Raw genomic sequence first — 18,651 nt, forward strand, 5'->3', positions numbered from 1 at the left:
GTTTGTACCATATGTAGCTACACCACAACCACTCACACTTATCCAACCCACAGCTTTGGTTTCCTAATGAACTCCTTTTTTCCTGACCAAAAGAAGGTCTGATAGAGAGTCCTTAGTACTCTTTCAATGAGGAAATATTTAGACAGTCTAAAGATGTCTTCATGACAGGCAGGAGTTGGGCAGAAGTTGATCTGCTGGAGGGTAGAGAGGCTCTGCAGAGGGACCTCGACAGGCTGGACAGATGGGCAGAGGCCAAGGGCATGAGATTGAACACATCCAAGTGCCAGGTTCTGCACATTGGCCACAACAACCCCATGCAGTGCTACAGGCTGGGGTCAGAGTGGTTGGAGAGCAGCCAGGCAGAGAGGGACCTGGGGGTACTGGTCGATGGTAGGCTGAACATGAGCCAGCAGTGTGCCCAGGCGGCCAGGAGGACCAGTGACATCCTGGCCTGCATCAGGAACAGTGTGGCCAGCAGGAGCAGGGAGGTCATTCTGCCTCTGTACACTGCACTGGTTAGGCCACACCTCGAGTACTGTGTCCAGTTCTGGGCCCCTCAGTTTAGGAAGGAGGTTGACTTGCTGGAACGAGTCCAGATAAGAGCAACAAAGTTGGTGAGGGGCTTGGAACACAATCCCTATGAGGAAAGACTAAGGGAGCTGGGATTGCTCAGCCTGGAGAAGAGGAGACTCAGGGGTGACCTTACTGCTCTCTGCAACAACCTTAAGGGAGGTTGTAGCCAGGCAGAGGTTGGTCTCTTCTCCCAGGCAACCAGCACTAGAACAAGAGGACACAGTTGCAAGCTGCACCAGAGGAGGTTTAGGCTGGATGTTAGGAAGAAGTTTTATACAGAGAGAGTGATTGCCCATTGGAATGTGCTGCCCAGGGAGGTGGTGGAGTCACCATCCCTGGAGATGTTCAGGAGGAGACTTGTTGGGGTGCTTGGTCGCATGATAAATTCATGTGAGTACATGACCTAGTACATCACACTGATTGAAGTTCTCCCTCCTGCTATGCTGGTTTTTATCCTAGCACAGGCACAGAAGCAGCAGATGGCGTTGCCTCAAACAGGTATCACTAGTACATGATTCTGTCCTTGAATTGCTAAAGCAGTAATTGATAATGTAGCACTCCCCACTCCTTCTCCAGGAACGGCTGAGCCATTGCAATTGAAAAACCTGCCATTTTTAAAGAGGTATTTTCAATAATTAGCCATTGGAATGGGCTGCTCAGGGAGGTGGTGGAGTTGCTGTCCCTGGAGGTGTTCAAGAGGGGACTGGACGTGGCACTTGGTGCCACGATCTAGTAGTCATGAGGTCTTGGGTGACAGGTTGGACTCGGTGATCTTTGAGGTCTTTTCCAACCTTATTGATTCTATGATTCTATGATTCTATGATTCTATGATTCTATGATTCTATGATTCTATGATTCTATGATTCTAATCAGCCTGAAAAAAAAACCCACCCCCAAACAGCAGCATTTTGGTACTTTTATAAACAACTAGAAATCTCATAACTGGAAATGTTGGATAATGTTATGGCCACCCAGCAGAGCAACACGGGTCCACACAGCAGTGTGTGTATGTACAGATGTTTCTGAACTCTAGGTGTGTGTACATACAGATACACACACACACACACTCATGTTGGTCAGAAACACATTCATATCAGTCACACTGGCATGTTGTTTGCTGCAAGTAAACTAAGTAAGTAGGTTGATAAGCCTTTAAGGTCTCCTGCTGATAAACTGAGAAAGGGTGTGGGTTTTTTGCCAAGACAGGCCAGGCTCACAGCTGAGCATATGGGGTGATCCTACTTAGTGCTAAGCGAGACTTTCTGGATTAAAAGAATTAAATTACAGCAATAGTTGTTTGTGTTCCTGATACATTTGAAGCATGTAGCAGTAGGGCAGCTCAGTGGAAAGTAGGGGAAAACCTCTGGAAGTAGATAACATTCTCAGTCACTGAACCCCATTCTCTACTTAAGCCCTGTCAATCCCTTTAGAAAGACAACTGCAAACACAAAGTGATATGCACATGGGTACACAGAAGGTGAGGAGGGGATGACGTGTAGAAACAGCCAGGGACAGCAGGAATAAAAAACGAACAGGAAAAACAAGCCTAGCCAGGTGCACTTCTGAGTGTGCTGTTCTAACAGGGTGAATTGCACCTTTGCTCACCCAAATCTGCATCCCCTCTTTGTACAACTCACTGTGGATGGAGAGGAGGGATGAAGACCCCTGGAAACTGGAGGCTAAGCAGGAAGGCCTGACCTTGAAGTGGAAAATCATTAGTGGATGAGGAACCTCCATCAGGCTGCAGATGGCTAAGGGCTAGAAGAACCCTCTGATCTGGGCCATTTTGCTAACAAGAGCCAGGGTCTGGCATCATCTCACTTGCATCAGCAGTGGCTGAAAAGGCGTTACATGAGACCAGTTACAAGCTCAGCAGGGAGACAACATATGAGCTAAACTGGAGACTACTGAGGAAGAGGCTGACAGGGGTGTCCTTCAGGACAGTGCACTTCACAGCAGTGAGGTGGCTACAGTTTCCAACACAGACACCAACTAAAACTGTTTCCCTGCAGTGGTCATCTCAGCCCACATCATATTGCTTCCTGGTCTCAGCAACTGCAGTGCTGCTTTCCTCATTGCTGTCATTAAACTGTTTGTTATTCTCATTACACCACCTTCTTATGCCTTTCTCTTAGCTTCTCTTTCTCTCTTTCATCTCCCTGTCTTCCTTTCCAAGGTTTTTCTTTACCTATCTCTTTTCATGTAGTACTAAAAGCTCAGCTTTATTTTGTGATCATGTTGCTACCCTTAACCATCACTAACAAACAAATAGCTTCTGTTCTCTCCTCTGCTGCCCCACTTTCAGAAGAAGTTTCTGAAGCACCTACAGAGCTATTGCATTTTCTACCTAAAATCACTCCTTAAAATCCTTCTTTTCAGGGATGCCAACACAGTTGGGCTGCCAGTCTGCTAAAACTGTTACCAACCAGCCCACAAAAGAGCAAGTGAAACTAAGAGCCTGTGTGGGGATAAAAAGAAACAAAGTGAGGAGGGGAAAAGAATACATGGGAAAAGGCAGCGGGGTCTAACAGAAAAATACCCAGAGAGGCAGAGAGCAGCAACCTGAGGAGAAGTGGCAGAGCCAGGGCCATGGGAAATAGAAAGGCTGTGTAGCCTGCTCAAGCCATGTTACAAAGGTTGAGAATAGGAGTGGAAAAGACACAAAGTGTAATTCAGTAAAGATGGAGAAGAATAGATTCAAGGAAATGAGTATTAAAAATTGTCACACAGGTTTAATGAGGAATGAGAATAAATCCTTGGTGTCACTCACACCCTGGAATCCAACCCTTGCTATGTGATCAAACTTGTCTGTTTTCTCTCCTGTAGTTGTCACCAGAAAGGCCATGGGCTTTTGATCACTTCTTATTGGTACTGTCAGGCAGCAGTCAGGACAGAGCTTTCCTTCAGGACTGGGAGCTGGGAGCCAAGTGTAATAGCTACATGCCAGTGTGGCAGAGGCCTCAGCAGTCTGGATCCATCACCAGCCCTGAAGGGTGATTAAGATGGTGGCCAGGTGCAGCCAAGAAATCAGATCATCAGACAGAGCTTAGCTCTGCCATGGGGAGCTAGAGACCATCAGCACTACTGTGCCACTGATGGGGTGGGAACTGACGGCCCCAGGGGAGGACATGGGGTCCTAGGCTATGGGCAGGGACAGCTGGTGCCCTGTTAGTGCTTTCAGGACATGGCAGATAATATGAGAACCAAGCTGACCTCCTCTGCTTGGTTACCTGGTAATGAGCTGTGGGACCTTTTCACCTAAACACTTCATTCAAAATTACACACACATATCAACTGCCTCTCAAACCACTCCAAAACCAATCACAGGAGAGCAACCTTCACCACTTCCAGGGGATTTAGATGAGCCTGAGATACTTGGAAAGGAGAAAGAAAGGGAGAAAAGGGAGTATGGAAGAAAAGCATAGAACATGCTGCACACCTACCACAGTGGCAGTGAATGATCTCCTCCCAGGCTTGTTTCATGAGACATGGAGCCTCACAGAATTCCTCTGTTTGTCTGGGTTTTCATGTGTCTTACAGCTCCCTCCCGTATTTCTTTTCTCAGTTACTGTCTGTAATACCAATGATGTCCTTGCCATTCAGGTCTACCCACCTTGTCTGTACCCTGGACTCCCTCTGTGCCCTCCTGCTTTTCGCCTTCCTTTGTAACCTTGACTCGTTCATTCCTACCACTGCACGCCAAATAACACAGCCGCGTCTGCCTGCAACAGTCCCGGTTGCTTAGCACACAGTCCCCAAGCAACCTCCTGGCTGCTGTTTACCTCCTTACATCTTTCTGGTATTCCCATCAGCTAGTACCCTTCTGCCAGTACCCTTCTGCCATGATCTCTCTTACTTACACTTCAGTGCACACCAAATGTCTCTGCTGAAATGATTGTCCTTTTTGCTCCCATCTCCTACAGCTTCTACCATCCAAGTCCAGCTTTTGACCCTCATTTCCATGAACCGACACCACTTCGTCCAAAACCATCCCTCTACTCTCATTCCTCCCAGCCTTCTTAATTATACTCCTCCAAAGAGGAAACCTGGACAGGAATCCTGTACAAATCTTTGCACCAGTGTTTTACAGAAACATGCCTGAAACATGCTGGCACTTACCGACAAACTTTGTGTGTGTACTCTTCTCTCCTCTTACATCAGTCTAGGCCAACTTGTCCTTCCCTTCCTGGCCTCCTTGCAGGACAAGCTGTTCAACAGAAATGTCATATTTAAAGTCCATTTTCATGAAAAATGCTTTTACATCACACTATGGCACGTGCAGTATCCTACAGAGGATAAGATGAAGTTTCTGCTGCCACTTGGCAGCACAGTCTTGAAACTAAAGAGCTGACGTTTCAGTTGGTATATGATTTAATGTTACAGTACACTTTAAGTCCAAAATAGTCTTGCTGACTCAGTTACAGGTATGAATGCTCAAAAGACCTGAAAATCTGGAACCCACTCAAGTACCCAGAAAAAGGGACAGTCAGTGAGAGCCTGTGAAAAGGTGGGCACCCCACACCATGTGGGATTACTGTGGCAGAAAAATAACCCAAGCTCTCATGTGAAAACCTCTTGCCTGACTCACTGCATACAATGCCTCATCAGCTCGAGATAGCAGGATCCTACCACACAGACCTACAGCATCTCAAGAGCACATCCATCCTGTGAACTGAGTGGGTCAAGTTGTGTGGAATATCTTGGGGTTTAAAAAAACAGCTGTTGAAAAACTACTGAAAAATGTATTGATGTGGCATCATAACAGCATGCACAAACATTGTCAGTGGTGAATCATTGAACTGGGTTGAGGCCCCATCCCTGGAGAGAGTCAAAGTGAGGCTTGACAGGGCTCTGGGCAGCCTGATCTAGTTGAGGACACCCCTGCTGACCGCAGAGGGGGTTGGTCTAGATGACCTTTGGTGGTCCCTTCTAACCCAGACCATTCTGATTCTATGATTCTATCTCCCTTGGCTAAAGGAGGATACACCCTTTAGTTCTCCCTTGACTAGAGGATACGCTAATTCAATAACTGATAGTGACAGCAGGTTGCCATCTTCTGAACAAACCCAGCATCAACAATTACAAGACCAAAGCTCCTCAGGCTTAACCTGCTGACAGCAACAAAAGTGAGGCTCAGGCATGTGGGATGCCATTCCTGGCACTGCAGGAGACTGGTCCCTACCACAGCTTGTCCCTGCTTATCCCGTGCCCACCACCAGCACAGCCTGCCCAGAATCTTCCACTCTGGCTACCCCCAATTCCACCTCCTTGCACTCCACTCCCCAGCAAGCCTCCCACACAGAGGTCCATTCCTGCTGGACATGTATATGCATGGGCACCAGTGCTTTTTCCTCACCCCCTCACCTCCCCCCACCTCCCCCCCACAAGTTGTGACCTCTTCTTCTCCAGTTCCCGCTTCCACTCCTCAGGCAAAATTTAACCCAATCTCCCACAAATTCTCACCTCCAAAAGCCACTCTCATATAATTCCCAGTCAGTTTGCCCAGCAAATCTTCTTTTCCAGCTTCCCAAACGCTCATCAGATCTCACCCCGATTCTGCTCTTCAGCATTCCCCGTGTACCAGCCAGCTCTTTGCGGGCTCCCACTGCCAGGCTCCTCCCTTAGTCTCCTCAGTCAGCCTCACAGCCCCCCACACCAACCACACTTCCGAGCCCAGCTCATCAGATCTGTCTCTCCTTCTTCCAAGCCTCCCACGCAGCCTCACTGCTTCTTGCTCTCAGCTCTGTACTCAGCTAGTCCCAGGCTCTGCACTTCAATTCCTCCAGCTATTTTAGTATCTCCCAAACTGTACTGACACATTTTCCTTTCCTTTCCCTCACACATCAGTTTTCACACTCCTTATCAAGGCACGCTTTCTCCCTTCTCCCCAACACTTTCCCCCAAAAAGTCTTGCTCACGCTTGCCTCATTATTTAAAACAGGTGGTTTACTCCCCTGTGCAATCTCAGCCCAGGAGAAGTTTCACTGGGAGTATGCAAGAGGAATGCTTTTAACCTCATTTTTAAAATGCTTTTCTTCCCAAAGCCTACAAAGTACCTGAACTTCGTAGAGGAAAGGTCACTAGATCCATTCAAGATGAGAAAAAAGAGCAGAGCCTCCAAGACCTCCTGTATATAATGCTAGAATACAGATTTCTTGCAAGGCTTTTTAAAGGTATCCTGAGGCAGATATCTACTCTGGAAAATTTCTGCTTAAACACTTTGAGTTTGACAAAATCCTATGCAGCTGGAAACAGAATTGAAAGGAGAAGAGCCAAGATGCATATTAACAAAGGCAGAAAGTGAATGAAAGCCTCTGTCTCTTCATTTCAGGCAGCAGAATTCTTGTAGCATCAGCTTTTAGCTGTATGTTAATCTCTCCTGTTCTTAACTGAGAACTACAGCAATGAAAAAATAGACTGCCCCAAAAAAAATCCTCTGTAGATTCACTTCACTGGGGTGTGATTTCCAAAGCTAAGTAATGTCCTAGTTTCTTTCTTAAAAGATTCAGTGGCAATTTCTCAATGAGCATACAAGCAAAGAAACAAGCAAAACAACTCTACGACAAAGCAAGCTCCCTCTTTGTGGAGGTTTGACTGCACTATCAGTATCATGATAACATGGAAAGCTGCTAACAATCCGGTTTCACTCACCAATCAGACCACCACCACAGTGGAGGTGTCCCATTCCTTTGAGTGGGGGTAAATAACAAGTAACTATTCAGACAAAGAAAGATCAGTCCAAAGAGGCATGCTATTTTAATTCTGTGCCTAGGTCTGCAAAGGAAATAGTTGAGAGGTTTTTGTCTTCTCCTTACCTGGACTTCAAGGCTGAGCAAAATGTTTCTGCATTCAGACCGCAGCTTTCTCAGGAGAGCACCAGAAGCACTCTGTATACTAGCGTTTCCTTTTGTTTTGATTAAAAGCCCTGCTCAAAGATGCAAGTACGTCCCTGTGAGCGTTTAGGTGAATGATTAGGTGAGCATCTCCAGTTGCACTTTACAAAGCAATGTGCCGGGTATAATGAGCAGCATTTAACCACTCCCTGCATACGGTCTACAGCAGTTGTCAGAGCCTGCCAAAACCTTCAACAGCAGCCTGCCAAGAGGCTGCCTGCTAAGCAACCAAGGAGAAGGATGGTGGGGAGTATGAGGGTAAAGGTAACTTGGTTGGGAGCAACTGTGATGTGATAATGTGTGTTATTTTTAGATGACAAACAAGAGAAAAGGTCGGTTCAAACTCAATGGACGTTATAGGAGAAGGCTCCAACTGACCCTGAGAACTGGAAGGTAAGTTCTCATGGGAAACACAGCTAAAGCAGGAGGAATTCAGTAGAGTTGGCAGTTCCTTAAAGAAATGATGTTTAGGGTACAAGCACAAACAATCCCACACAGTAAGAGGATAGGAAGCATGCGCAGAGATCAGCTTGGCTAAGAAACACTGTCTTCAGTGACCTGAAACATGAGAAGGAAATGTACAGAAGGTGGAAACCAGGTCAAACTCCTAAGGACAAGTATGAAAGAATAGCACAAGATGCTGAAACAAAGTCAGAAATGATAAAGCATAAACTAACTTCAAAAAGCAAAGAACATAAGAAATAGCAAGAAAAAAATCTATAAGGAAAAGAAAACCCTAGTGACAGCTCACTGGCAGAAAACAAAAGTATATCTTCCATCAGTTTTTATTACAGGGCGATCTGCAATTACGTGACTAATAACACAGTAGGAAAGAATCATCCAAAATAGGAAAAGAACAGGCCTGAGAATAATCACACAGAATCACCAAGGTTGGAGGAGACCTCAAAGATCATGAAGTCCAACCTGTCACCACAGACCTCATGACTAGACCATGGCACCAAGTGCCACATCCAATCCCCTCTTGAACACCTCGAGGGATGGTGACTCCACCACCTCCCTGAGCAGCACATTCCAATGGTGAACGACTCTCGAAGTGAAGAACTTTCTCCTCACCTCCAGCCTAAACCTCCCCTGGCACAGCTTGAGACTCTGTCATCTTGTTCTGGTGCTGGTTGCTTGAGAGAAGAGACCAACTCCCTCCTGTCTACAGCCACCCTTCAGGTAGTTGCAGAGAGCAAGAATGTCTCCCCTGAGCCTCCTCTTCTCCAGGCTAAACAACCCCAGCTCCCTCAGTCTCTCCTCACAGGGCTGTGCTCAAGGCCTCTCACCAGCCTTGTTGCCCTTCTCTGGACACGTTCCAGCAGCTCAACATCTTTCCTAAACTGAGGGGCCCAGAACTGGACACAGGACTCAAGGTGTGGCCTAACCAATGCAGAGTACAGGGGCACAATGACTTCCCTGCTCCTGCTGGCCACACTATTCTTGATGCAGGCCAGGATGCCTTTGGCCTTCTTGGCCACCTGGGCACACTGCTGGCTTGTGTTCAGCCAGCTGTCAATCAGCATCCCCAATTCCCTTTCTGTTTGGCAGCTCTCCAGCCACTCCGACCCCAGCCTGTAGCTCTGCATGGGGTGGTTATGGCCAATGTGGAAATATTGCAGTTCCCCTCATCCTCAAGTATCCCTCTTGAAGATCTTTTTGCTGGTCATTGACTGTACTAAGCCTGCTTTGGCTGTGGTAGGAACCTGCACCCCTGCACAGATGTTAATGGTTGTTTCATAGGCAATGATAAGTTAGGAGAAATTAGTCCTATCCATAGTGACACCTGGGCCTGAGGAAGTGCACATAAAGATATCTTGAGAACAGCGTGAAGCAAGCCCAGAGCTCTTAACTTCCTCTGAAAACTAAAAAGTTGTGTGAGAAATATGTGAAGAGTTGAACACAGTGCTTGTGTTTTAAAACCAAAACAATAAATGAGGAAGAGATCAGTTCTGGAAGAATACTAGAATAAATTTAAAACACAATCTTCATAGAGATAGTTTTAAAAGCTATGTGGCTTTAGATTTTGTTTTATGTGTTGGCTATAGCAGGGATTGTTTAGCCTGGAGAAGAGGAGGCTCAGGGGAGACCTTATTGCTGTCTACAACTACCTGAAGGGAGGTTGTAGCCAGGAAGGGGTTGGTCTCTTCTCCCAGGCAACCAGCACCAGAACAAGAGGACACAGTCTCAAGCTGCACCAGGGGAGGTTTAGGCTGGAGGTGAGGAGAAAGTTCTTCACTGAGAGAGTCATTAGCCATTGGAATGGGCTGCCCAGGGAGGTGGTGGAGTCACCATCCCTGAAGGTGTTCAAGAGGGGATTGGACGTGGCACTTGGTGCCATGGTTTAGTCATGAGGTCTGTGGTGACAGGCTGGACTTGATGATCTTTGAGGTCTCTTCCAACCTTTGAGGTCTCTTCCAACCTTGGTGATACTGTGATTCTATATATGTCAGCATCCCTGGAGGTATTCAAAAGATGCATGGATGTGGTGCTTAGGGTGGTGCTTTAATTTAGATAATGTTATTAGCATTAATTCATGACAATTTCAAAATTAAATTGCAGTGAAACTACTTCAGGGAGAGTGCAAAACTGCCTGGGGGAACAAAAGTCTGTGGGGTTTTAAGATTACTTTTTAATCATTCCCTATCAAGCTAAAAGTAAAAAATATAATCAGTCAGATTCTAGCTGGGTTTGTTCTGGGCCAGGCAATGGCCCAAGTCACTAATGAGCAATCCTTCATCCTTGTGGATAACAATAAGCCCAGACTAAGGGCAAACACATAGCATGATACATTAAATTGAGATGAAAAGACATTGCAGTACACCTTTGTTTACAAGCATGAGGTTCTGAGCGGGGAGAGTAGTCTGCAAACACTTAGGATTGGCAGTGGCCAATTAGGCAGCCATTCTGCCACAACAGGGTAAGAGGGGTAGCAGCCAGGCACCAGCCATACATGAATCAGTAGTGTTACACCATGTGTGTGCAAGAATGCCAACCACATATTAGGAAGACAAACTCTTTTGCTGGGGAATAGCTCCTACTCTGTTTCTGGCTAGCACGGCAACCAATGGCATTGTGTCCTGTTCAGGCAAAACTGTTCAGAGAGAAGGCAGACCAACTGAAGAGAGTCCAGAGAAGGGCAGAGAAAATAGTTGTGTAGGGGTGAAAACAAAGAAAGGATAACAAAAGCAAAACAACCACCACCACCACACAAACCCAGAAAGACTGAAAGAAATGGGGTTGCTCAGTCTAAAGAAGAGAAGGCCAACTGAACACATGAAAATGATTATCTGCATAAGCTATCTGTAAAGAGGCTAGGGAGTAGTTAGGCTTTTTTAGTGGATATAGAGTGCTGGGTGAAAACTGTGATGCTGAAGTTTATGTCATGTATTAAGTAAATCTTATTAATGACAAAGGTAACTAAACACTTTTTCATTTCCAAGGTACAGTTGATTGGCTGTTGGAGCTTCAGAATGCACAAGAGGAGGTCTTGAGGCCTTTACCAGTCTCCTTTTCAGTAAATCTGTGGTTCACTCTGTTGCATAAGGCTTAGCAGTCCCATGTTGCCTCTCTATAGAAGCTGCATTTATTGTAGCTTTGAAGCTAAGTTACACAATGCCAGATTGTTGCTTCCATATAGTGACTCACAACCAGCAGAGCCACTACAGGGCTCAAGACGGCCCAGAGTGGCACAATGCCACTTTTCTTCTTTTCTACTGTGCATCCTTTCAGCTCCCATAAGAAATGTGAAGATTTGTGGCAAAAGGACTGCTCTCTTCCAGAGACCACTGCATTGGATATTTGATGGTTGTGCACTGCTTCACCAAACTTCAGCAATGTGCCTGTCTCATTCCTAGGGATTCCTAATGGGGTCTGCTAGAGAAGTATCCTTACATCCTGAAGTCTGCCCTTCTGGTGAGCTACTCCACAAACTGCTAATAAGACATGGAGCTCATCTGCCTCAGTGGGGCAGTCATTATGATGAGAGATGGAAGAGCACTAAACCAAGAGAAGTGGCATGTGGGCAGAAAATATGGAGACACCAACAGTTAGAGGGCTGCAGAAGCAGGCAGCTTCATCTCAGAGTGCTTTTCATGTGCTTGTTCTTTATATTAATGAAACTACAAGATCATTAGAATAGAATAGAAAAGAAAAGAAATAGGAATAGGAATAGGAATAGGAATAGGAATAGGAATAGGAATAGGAATAGGAATAGGAATAGAATTAACCAGGTTGGAAGAGACCTTCAAGATCATTGAGTCCAACCTATCATCCAACACCATCTAATCAACTAAACCATGGCACCAAGCACCCCATCTACTCTCCTCCTAAACACCTCCAGTGATGGTGACTCCACCACCCCCCTGGGCAGCACATTCCAATGGGCAATCACTCTTTTTGTGAAGAACTTCCTAACATCCAGCCTAACCCTCCCCTGGCACAGCTTGAGACTGTGTCCTCTTGTTCTGGTGCTGGTTGCCTGGGAGAAGAGACCAACCTCTGCCTGTCTACAACCTCCCTTCTGGTAGTTGTAGACAGCAAGAAGGTCTCCCCTGAGCCTCCTCTTCTCCAGGCTAAGCAATCTCAGCTCCCTCAGCCTCTCCTCATAGGGCTGTGCTCCAAACCCCTCCCCAGCCTCATTGCCCTTCTCTGGACACCTTCCAGCAACTCAACATCTTTCCTAAACTGAGGGGCCCAGAACTGGACACAGGACTCAAGGTGTGGCCTAACCAGTGCTGAGTACAGGGGCACAATGACTTCCCTGCTCCTGCTGGCCACACTGTTACTGATACAGGCCAGAATTTCATAAAGCATTCTCACTGGGAAGAAAAGATCAAACAGTTCTCAGCTGTAGCTTGAAAATAAAGAAGTGCTTAATTAACTTCATTGCTAGTACATTTTTATTGCTGTACTACATACATTTCAGTGTTGTTACGTGTCTTGCCTCTGCAATTCACTTATGCAGACATTTTAAGATGATTTCATCCAGGAAAAAATAAACCCAAAACCCTCCTTTCAGAACCTTGGAGAATGTCGTAGGGTTGGAAGGGAAAGGCTGTGCCTTCTCCTCCCCCCCGGAAAGGGAAGAAAAAAACCTCGCAGCTGAATTAGCAAAGCAGTGGGTGTTGTATATTTACAAAGCAATATAGGATATGCAGGGGAATATACAGAATTTATAATATTTACAATATATACAAAAATATACAATAAAGTAGCACAGAAATGAGAGTTCCCCCCTCTGCTGAGGGGGTTCCCCACCTCTGCTCCCCCCTCTCTCCCCCTTCACAGTATCACACAGTATCATAGTATAACTTAGGTTGGAAAGGACCTCGAGGATCATCGAGTCCAACCTATCAACACAGACCCCATGACTAGACCATGGCACCAAGTGCCACGTCCAATCCCCTCTTGAACGCCTCCAGGGATGGTGACTCCACCACCTCCCTGGGCAGCACATTCCAATGACGAATGACTCGCTCTGTGAAGAATTTCCTCCTCACCTCGAGTCTAAACCTCCCCTGGCGCAGCTTGAGACTGTGTCCCCTTGTTCCCCAGAGAGGGTTAGAAAGAGAGAAAAGAGAAAAAAGAGCGTGATTAATTAGAAGCAGTTAGGCCGTTACGTGTTAGAAAGTTCTTATCTCTTCCCAAGGCCGAGTCTGGCCGAAAGCCCAGAAGCAGCGAGCTGCAAGCCACCGAAGGAGGGGGAAGACAGACTGACCAGAAAAGTGCAGGGATGCCCAGGATACTCTGCTGTACTCCCAGTTCAAAAGGTGCTTCCTCCCAGTCTACCAATGAAATTAGTTTAGATCCATCTTTCGTTTACAAACCTCCGACCACAATATTCCCTTTCTTAAGGGGACAGCCTCAAACGGTCACAGAGAAAAATTCAACTGTTCACATTTTATAAACTATTTGAACCAGGGAAAATCCACCTGATCCTTCTTCCTGGCCTTCTGAAAGGCTGTTGAGCACTGCATTTGTCTAAAACAGACCAGATAATCTGTTTCTGAGAGACCTACTTTTTAAACTCAGAGCAATATATAAAAGTGGCAGGAAGTTGATGCTTACCTAATACTGAACACTGCGGGAGGCATACACAAAACATTGTTTTCACAAATTCACTGCCTAGCAAAGTCTTTTCAGACCTTGCTGAAGAGAAATTGTGGTGAGGTGTGGCAATGCCAGCGACGAGCAGTGTGAGCAATCTGGCAGTGCAGGCCTAGAGCCTGACATGATGGCAGGCCATGCTCAGCATAAGTGCAGAGCCAGCTAGCAGTGGAGCAAAACAGTGCTGTGCCTGCAGCATGGAACTAAAACAAGACACTGGTAGCTATAAACATGGACAGTTATCTTGGGACAACAGGACATGCACCTGCATCAACAACCTCGTTGTGTCATTAGTAGTTGGACCAATAATGTGTAATAGTGCAATGTGTGGTCATCATAGGGAACCAATGGAGCTGTGCCAACGAGGCTCTCCGAGTTTATGTAAGTTGTAGCAGTTGCCTTGCTATGCACTTCTGCCTTTCCTGTCTCCTGTTTCTTCTACACTTTACAGTGCTATACTTGCACTACAGGCCTGCTCCATAGGCCTGCAACACTGGGACAATAAAGGAACAATACTCGATCACATTGGTCAGGCGTATTGATTCCCATCTCCGTCGTCCGATAGTGAGGACAAAGTACTGCACCTTGAACAAGGCTGAGAAGGGAGTTGTTCAAAGGAACAAACAAGCTAATGCAGATAAAGTTTACAAAACCAGGGAAAAGCCTTACATCTAAAAGCAATGTTTGTCTCCCTGCCCGAGCCTAGACTTTTCAGCTAAAACTACAGCATCTAAACCCACCAGGGAATATCTGTGGCTGAGCCCTAAGGCCCCAACCGTTAACACCCCATAGCACCTCCTCGGGTTAAACTAAAGGGAAGGTGCAATAGAAGTCTTTATAAACTTTAAAGTCACAAAGTTGTAAGATCCAAGAACGCTCAGCAATAGCTATCACAATCAAAAATCTTTGTCCTGTGACATGAGAGAGAATTTTATAAGACTGTGTAATTGTTTTATGTTATCAATATTCTTAGAAAGCTTCAAAGAGAAGAGATCTCAATGGAAACCATTTTAATTAGAATAGAATAGAGTAAACCAGGTTGGAAGAGACCTTCAAGATCGTGTCCAACCTATCAACTAATCCAACCCACCTAAAAAGAACACTGCTGCTCACTGCAGGCTTGATCCCATGACCCTGAGATTAAGGGTCCCATGCTCCACCAACTGAACTAACTGCCTGTTAGCAGCAGCAGTACCTTCACAATTGTGAGTACCAAGGGGACGGAGTCAGACTCTTCTGGGAGATGTCCAATAACAGGACAAGGGGCAGTGGGTGGAAGTTGAGGCATAGGAAGTTCCATGGAAACAGGAGGAAAAAAATTTTCACTGTGAGGCTGACCTCTGGAGATATTCAAAACCTGCCTGGATGCATTCCTGTGTGATCTGCCCTAGTGATCCTGCCCTGGCAGGGAGGTTACACTGGATGATCTTTCAAGGTCCTTTCCATCCCTAACATTCTGTGATTCTGTGTAATAATTAAAATAAGTAACAAGTAATAATTAGAATAGAATAGAGTAGAATAGACCAGACCAGACCAGACCAGACCAGGTTGGAAGAGATCTTCAAGATCATCACGTCCAACCTATCAACCAATCCAACCCACCTAAACAACTAAACCATGGCACCAAGCACCCCATCAAGTCTCCTCCTCCATACCTTCTCCACAACTTCTACTCTTTAAGAAAACAAACAAACAAAAAGCAGCAATTATATTTGGGATAACTAGTATAGGCTTGGGAAAAGTCTCTCTGCACAAGGTCCTGCAATGATGCCCGCTGGAAAGCTCATCACTTTTAAAATTATTGGTTCTTCACTGTTTTGGTTTCTTTTACACAGATCCTAGTTACAGTGTCACAGTATCACCAAGGTTGGAAGAGACCTCAAAGATCATTGAGTCCAACCTGTCACCACAGACCTCATGACTAGACCATGGCACCAAGTGGTACGTGTTTCTTAAACAGGCTGAAGTTTGCCCTCCAGAAGTAAAAGGTTCAGCCTGAACATAGTAATTCAAATAAAATATGGCTTTTAATGCCCCTTTTCCAAGTTATTTGAGAAACAGGACCCAGTAGCATGCTGCATACCTGTAAGAGAGGGTGTATAATTGTGACCAACCATACACATGCCCAGCTATGTCCCAAGGCTCACTCAACCTAGCAGAATGAAGAGTGTCTGTATGAATGAGAGAAGATAGTATAGCATAGCATAGCATAGCATAGCATAGCATAGCATAGTGTAGTATCAGTCAGGGTTGGAAGGGACCACATGGATCATCCAGTTCCAACCCCCCTGCCATGGGCAGGGACACCCCACACTAGATCAAGCTGGCCAGAGCCCCATCCAGCCTGGGCTTAAACACCTCCAGGGACAGGGCCCCAACCACCTCCCTGGACAACCCATTCCAGGGCTTCACCACTCTCATGGGGAAGAACTTCCTCCTCACGTCCAGCCTGAATCTCCCCACCTCCAGCTTCATTCCATTCCCCCTAGTCCTATCACTCCCTGAGATCCTGAGAAGTCCTTCCCCAGCCTTCTTGTAGGCTCCCTTCTAATACTGGAAGGCCACAATTAGGTCACCTCGGAGCCTTCTCTTCTCCAGATGCCAGAAGAACTTTGTAGAGTCACAATTAAATGGCACTTTTAGAGGTATCTCTTGCTTCATCCATGGCTGTGGTGGGTGGAAGGGTAAGGCCGAGAAGCCTCCTCCCTTCCCCCTTGTAAGGTAAAGGGAAAGAAACTTGAAGGGAAAGGAAAAAAAAACTCGCAAGCTGAATTAGCAAAGCAGTGGAGCTATATTTACAAAGCGATGTAGGGTTTGCAGGGGATTGTTTACAAATTTACAATATCTACAATATATACAAAGATATACAACAGAGTAACACAGAAATGAGAGTGCCCCCCTCGGCAGAGAGGGGTCCCCCACCTCCGCTCTCCCCTCTCTTCCCCCCCTTTCCCCAGAATGGGATAGAAAGAGAAAGATAAGAGAGGAAAAAAAAGTTAGAAGCAGTTCGTGTTAATTGGAAGGGAGTTAGTATACAGGCCTGTTATCTGGTTTTCAAGGCCGAGGCCTTGGCAGAAAGCCCAGGACAGAAAGCTGTTGCCTGAAGAAGAGGCGGAAGCAAGACTGACTGAGAAGTGCTGGAAATGTCCAGTATAGTCCCAGCTCAGAAGTGCTTCCTCCCACTCATCCAATGAAATTAGTTTAGACTATTCCTTCCGTTTACCAACTTCCGTCCACCATATTCCCTTTCTTAAGGGGGCAACGTCAACCGGCCACAATCCACCCCTTCTAAACAATTTCATTGGCTGTTCATACTGTCCATCTAATCCAAAACGATATTTACAGTTCGTGAGTAAAGTTCATAGTCCATTCCGGCTATGCTCAGATGTAGATGATTCAAAAGTCCAAGAAAATCAGAAAATGAGAAAAATGGAAAACAGTTCATTTCTTCACCGATGAAGCGAAGAAAAGGGAAACAGGGAAATCTCAGGGTCTCTTAGTTGACTCAGGGCTCTCAGGGATCTCAGGGTTCGTGCACCGTAGATTCCTCGTTGATTCTTCCTTTGGACGCGATGTAGCTGTACAACAGTTTGAAATTAACCTCTTTCAGCTAAAGTTAAATTTCTTTGTGGAATACACTGAATTTCACCATTCTCTTGCATTACCCAATAAGTGTGACCCGGACCTTCAGCTGAAACCACCCCTCGGACAGGTTTAGCCTCTCCTGAGGGTGAAAATACCCAAACAGTTTTACCTAACAGATTCTTTTCTCTAACAACAGGAACTCTGTCACCTTCTACTTTCCGTAGCAAATCTGAATGTGCAGGTCCAGCTCGGTTCACTGAACCTCTACTATTTACCAGCCAGGTTGCTTGTGCTAAATGTTTTTCCCAGTTTTTCAAAGATCCACCTCCCATGGCTTTGAGAGTGGTCTTCAACAAACCATTGTAGCGTTCAATCTTCCCTGAAGCTGGTGCATAGTAGGGAATGTGGAATATCCACTCAATACCGTGCTCTTTTGCCCAGTTCTTTACAAGGTTGTTCTTGAAATGAGTTCCGTTGTCTGACTCAATCCTCTCTGGAGTTCCGTGTCTCCACAGGATCTGTCTCTCCAGACCGAGAATGGTGTTGCGTGCAGTTGCATGTGGAACTGGATAAGTTTCCAACCATCCAGTGTTTGCCTCTACCATAGTAAGCACGTACTGCTTACCAGAACGAGAACGAGGTAGAGTGATGTAGTCAATCTGCCAAGCTTCACCATACTTGTACTTGGACCATCTGTCACCATACCACAAGGGCTTAAGTCGTTTTGCCTGCTTAATAGCAGCACAAATGTCACAGTCATGGATGACTTGTGTGATAGCATCCATGGAAATGTCTATGGATCTGTCACGAGCCCATTGGTATGTTGCATCTCTGCCTTGATGTCCTGACGAATCGTGAGCCCACCGAGCTAAAAATATCTCACCTCGGTGTTTCCAGTCGAGATCAAGATTAGAGTCCATGTCTACTTGAGAAACTCTTGCAGCTAGATCTGCCTGATGGTTGTGTTGCTGTTCCTCAGTAGCTTTGCTCTTAGGAATGTGAGCATCGATGTGTCTCACTTTCACTGGAATTCTCTCGATTCGATCAGCAATGTCCTGCCACAGGTTGGCTGCCCAAATGGGTTTTCCTTTTCTCTGCCAACCACTCTTCTTCCAGTTCTTTAGCCAACCCCATAGAGCATTGGCTACCATCCATGAGTCGGTGTAGAGATAAAGCTTTGGCCATCTCTCACGTTCAGCTACGTCGAGAGCTAGCTGGACAGCTTTTACCTCTGCGAACTGACTGGATTCTCCTTCTCCATCTTTCGCCTCTGCAACTCGGCGTGTTGGACTCCACACTGCAGACTTCCACCTTCGCTTGTTTCCAACAAGACGACAGGAACCGTCTGTGAACAAAGCGTATTTCTTTTCATCATCAGAAAGGTCATTGTAAGGAGGAGCTTCCTCAGCACGAGTCACTTTCTCCTCTGGAGGTTTGGCACAGTTGATGCCTTCAGGCCAACTTGAGATCACCTCCACTAGACCAGGTCTTT

The 18,651-nt window shown here is 46.1% G+C and overlaps 1 protein-coding gene across 6 annotated transcripts in view; it reads right to left on the reverse strand.

The window, feature by feature from the left end:
* The window catches only part of LOC137452755 (carbohydrate sulfotransferase 8-like), a 75,660-nt gene that overhangs the window by 12,143 nt on the left and 44,866 nt on the right, over positions 1–18,651 (reverse strand). For 4 of the 6 annotated variants that reach the window (XM_068161427.1, XM_068161428.1, XM_068161430.1 and 1 more), the window contains one exon: positions 4,693–4,780. The gene's annotated coding sequence lies outside the window, so the exon portion shown is untranslated. Of the gene's footprint in view, positions 1–4,692; positions 4,781–6,036; positions 6,794–7,388; positions 7,518–18,651 lie in introns of those variants that run through there. The other 2 variants (XM_068161426.1, XM_068161425.1) reach the window with 2 other exon arrangements.

The sequence above is a fragment of the Melanerpes formicivorus genome, unplaced genomic scaffold, assembly GCF_026170545.1.
Source record: "Melanerpes formicivorus ecotype bairdi unplaced genomic scaffold, bMelFor1.0.p_v2 SCAF_58, whole genome shotgun sequence".
Taxonomy (NCBI): domain Eukaryota; kingdom Metazoa; phylum Chordata; class Aves; order Piciformes; family Picidae; genus Melanerpes; species Melanerpes formicivorus.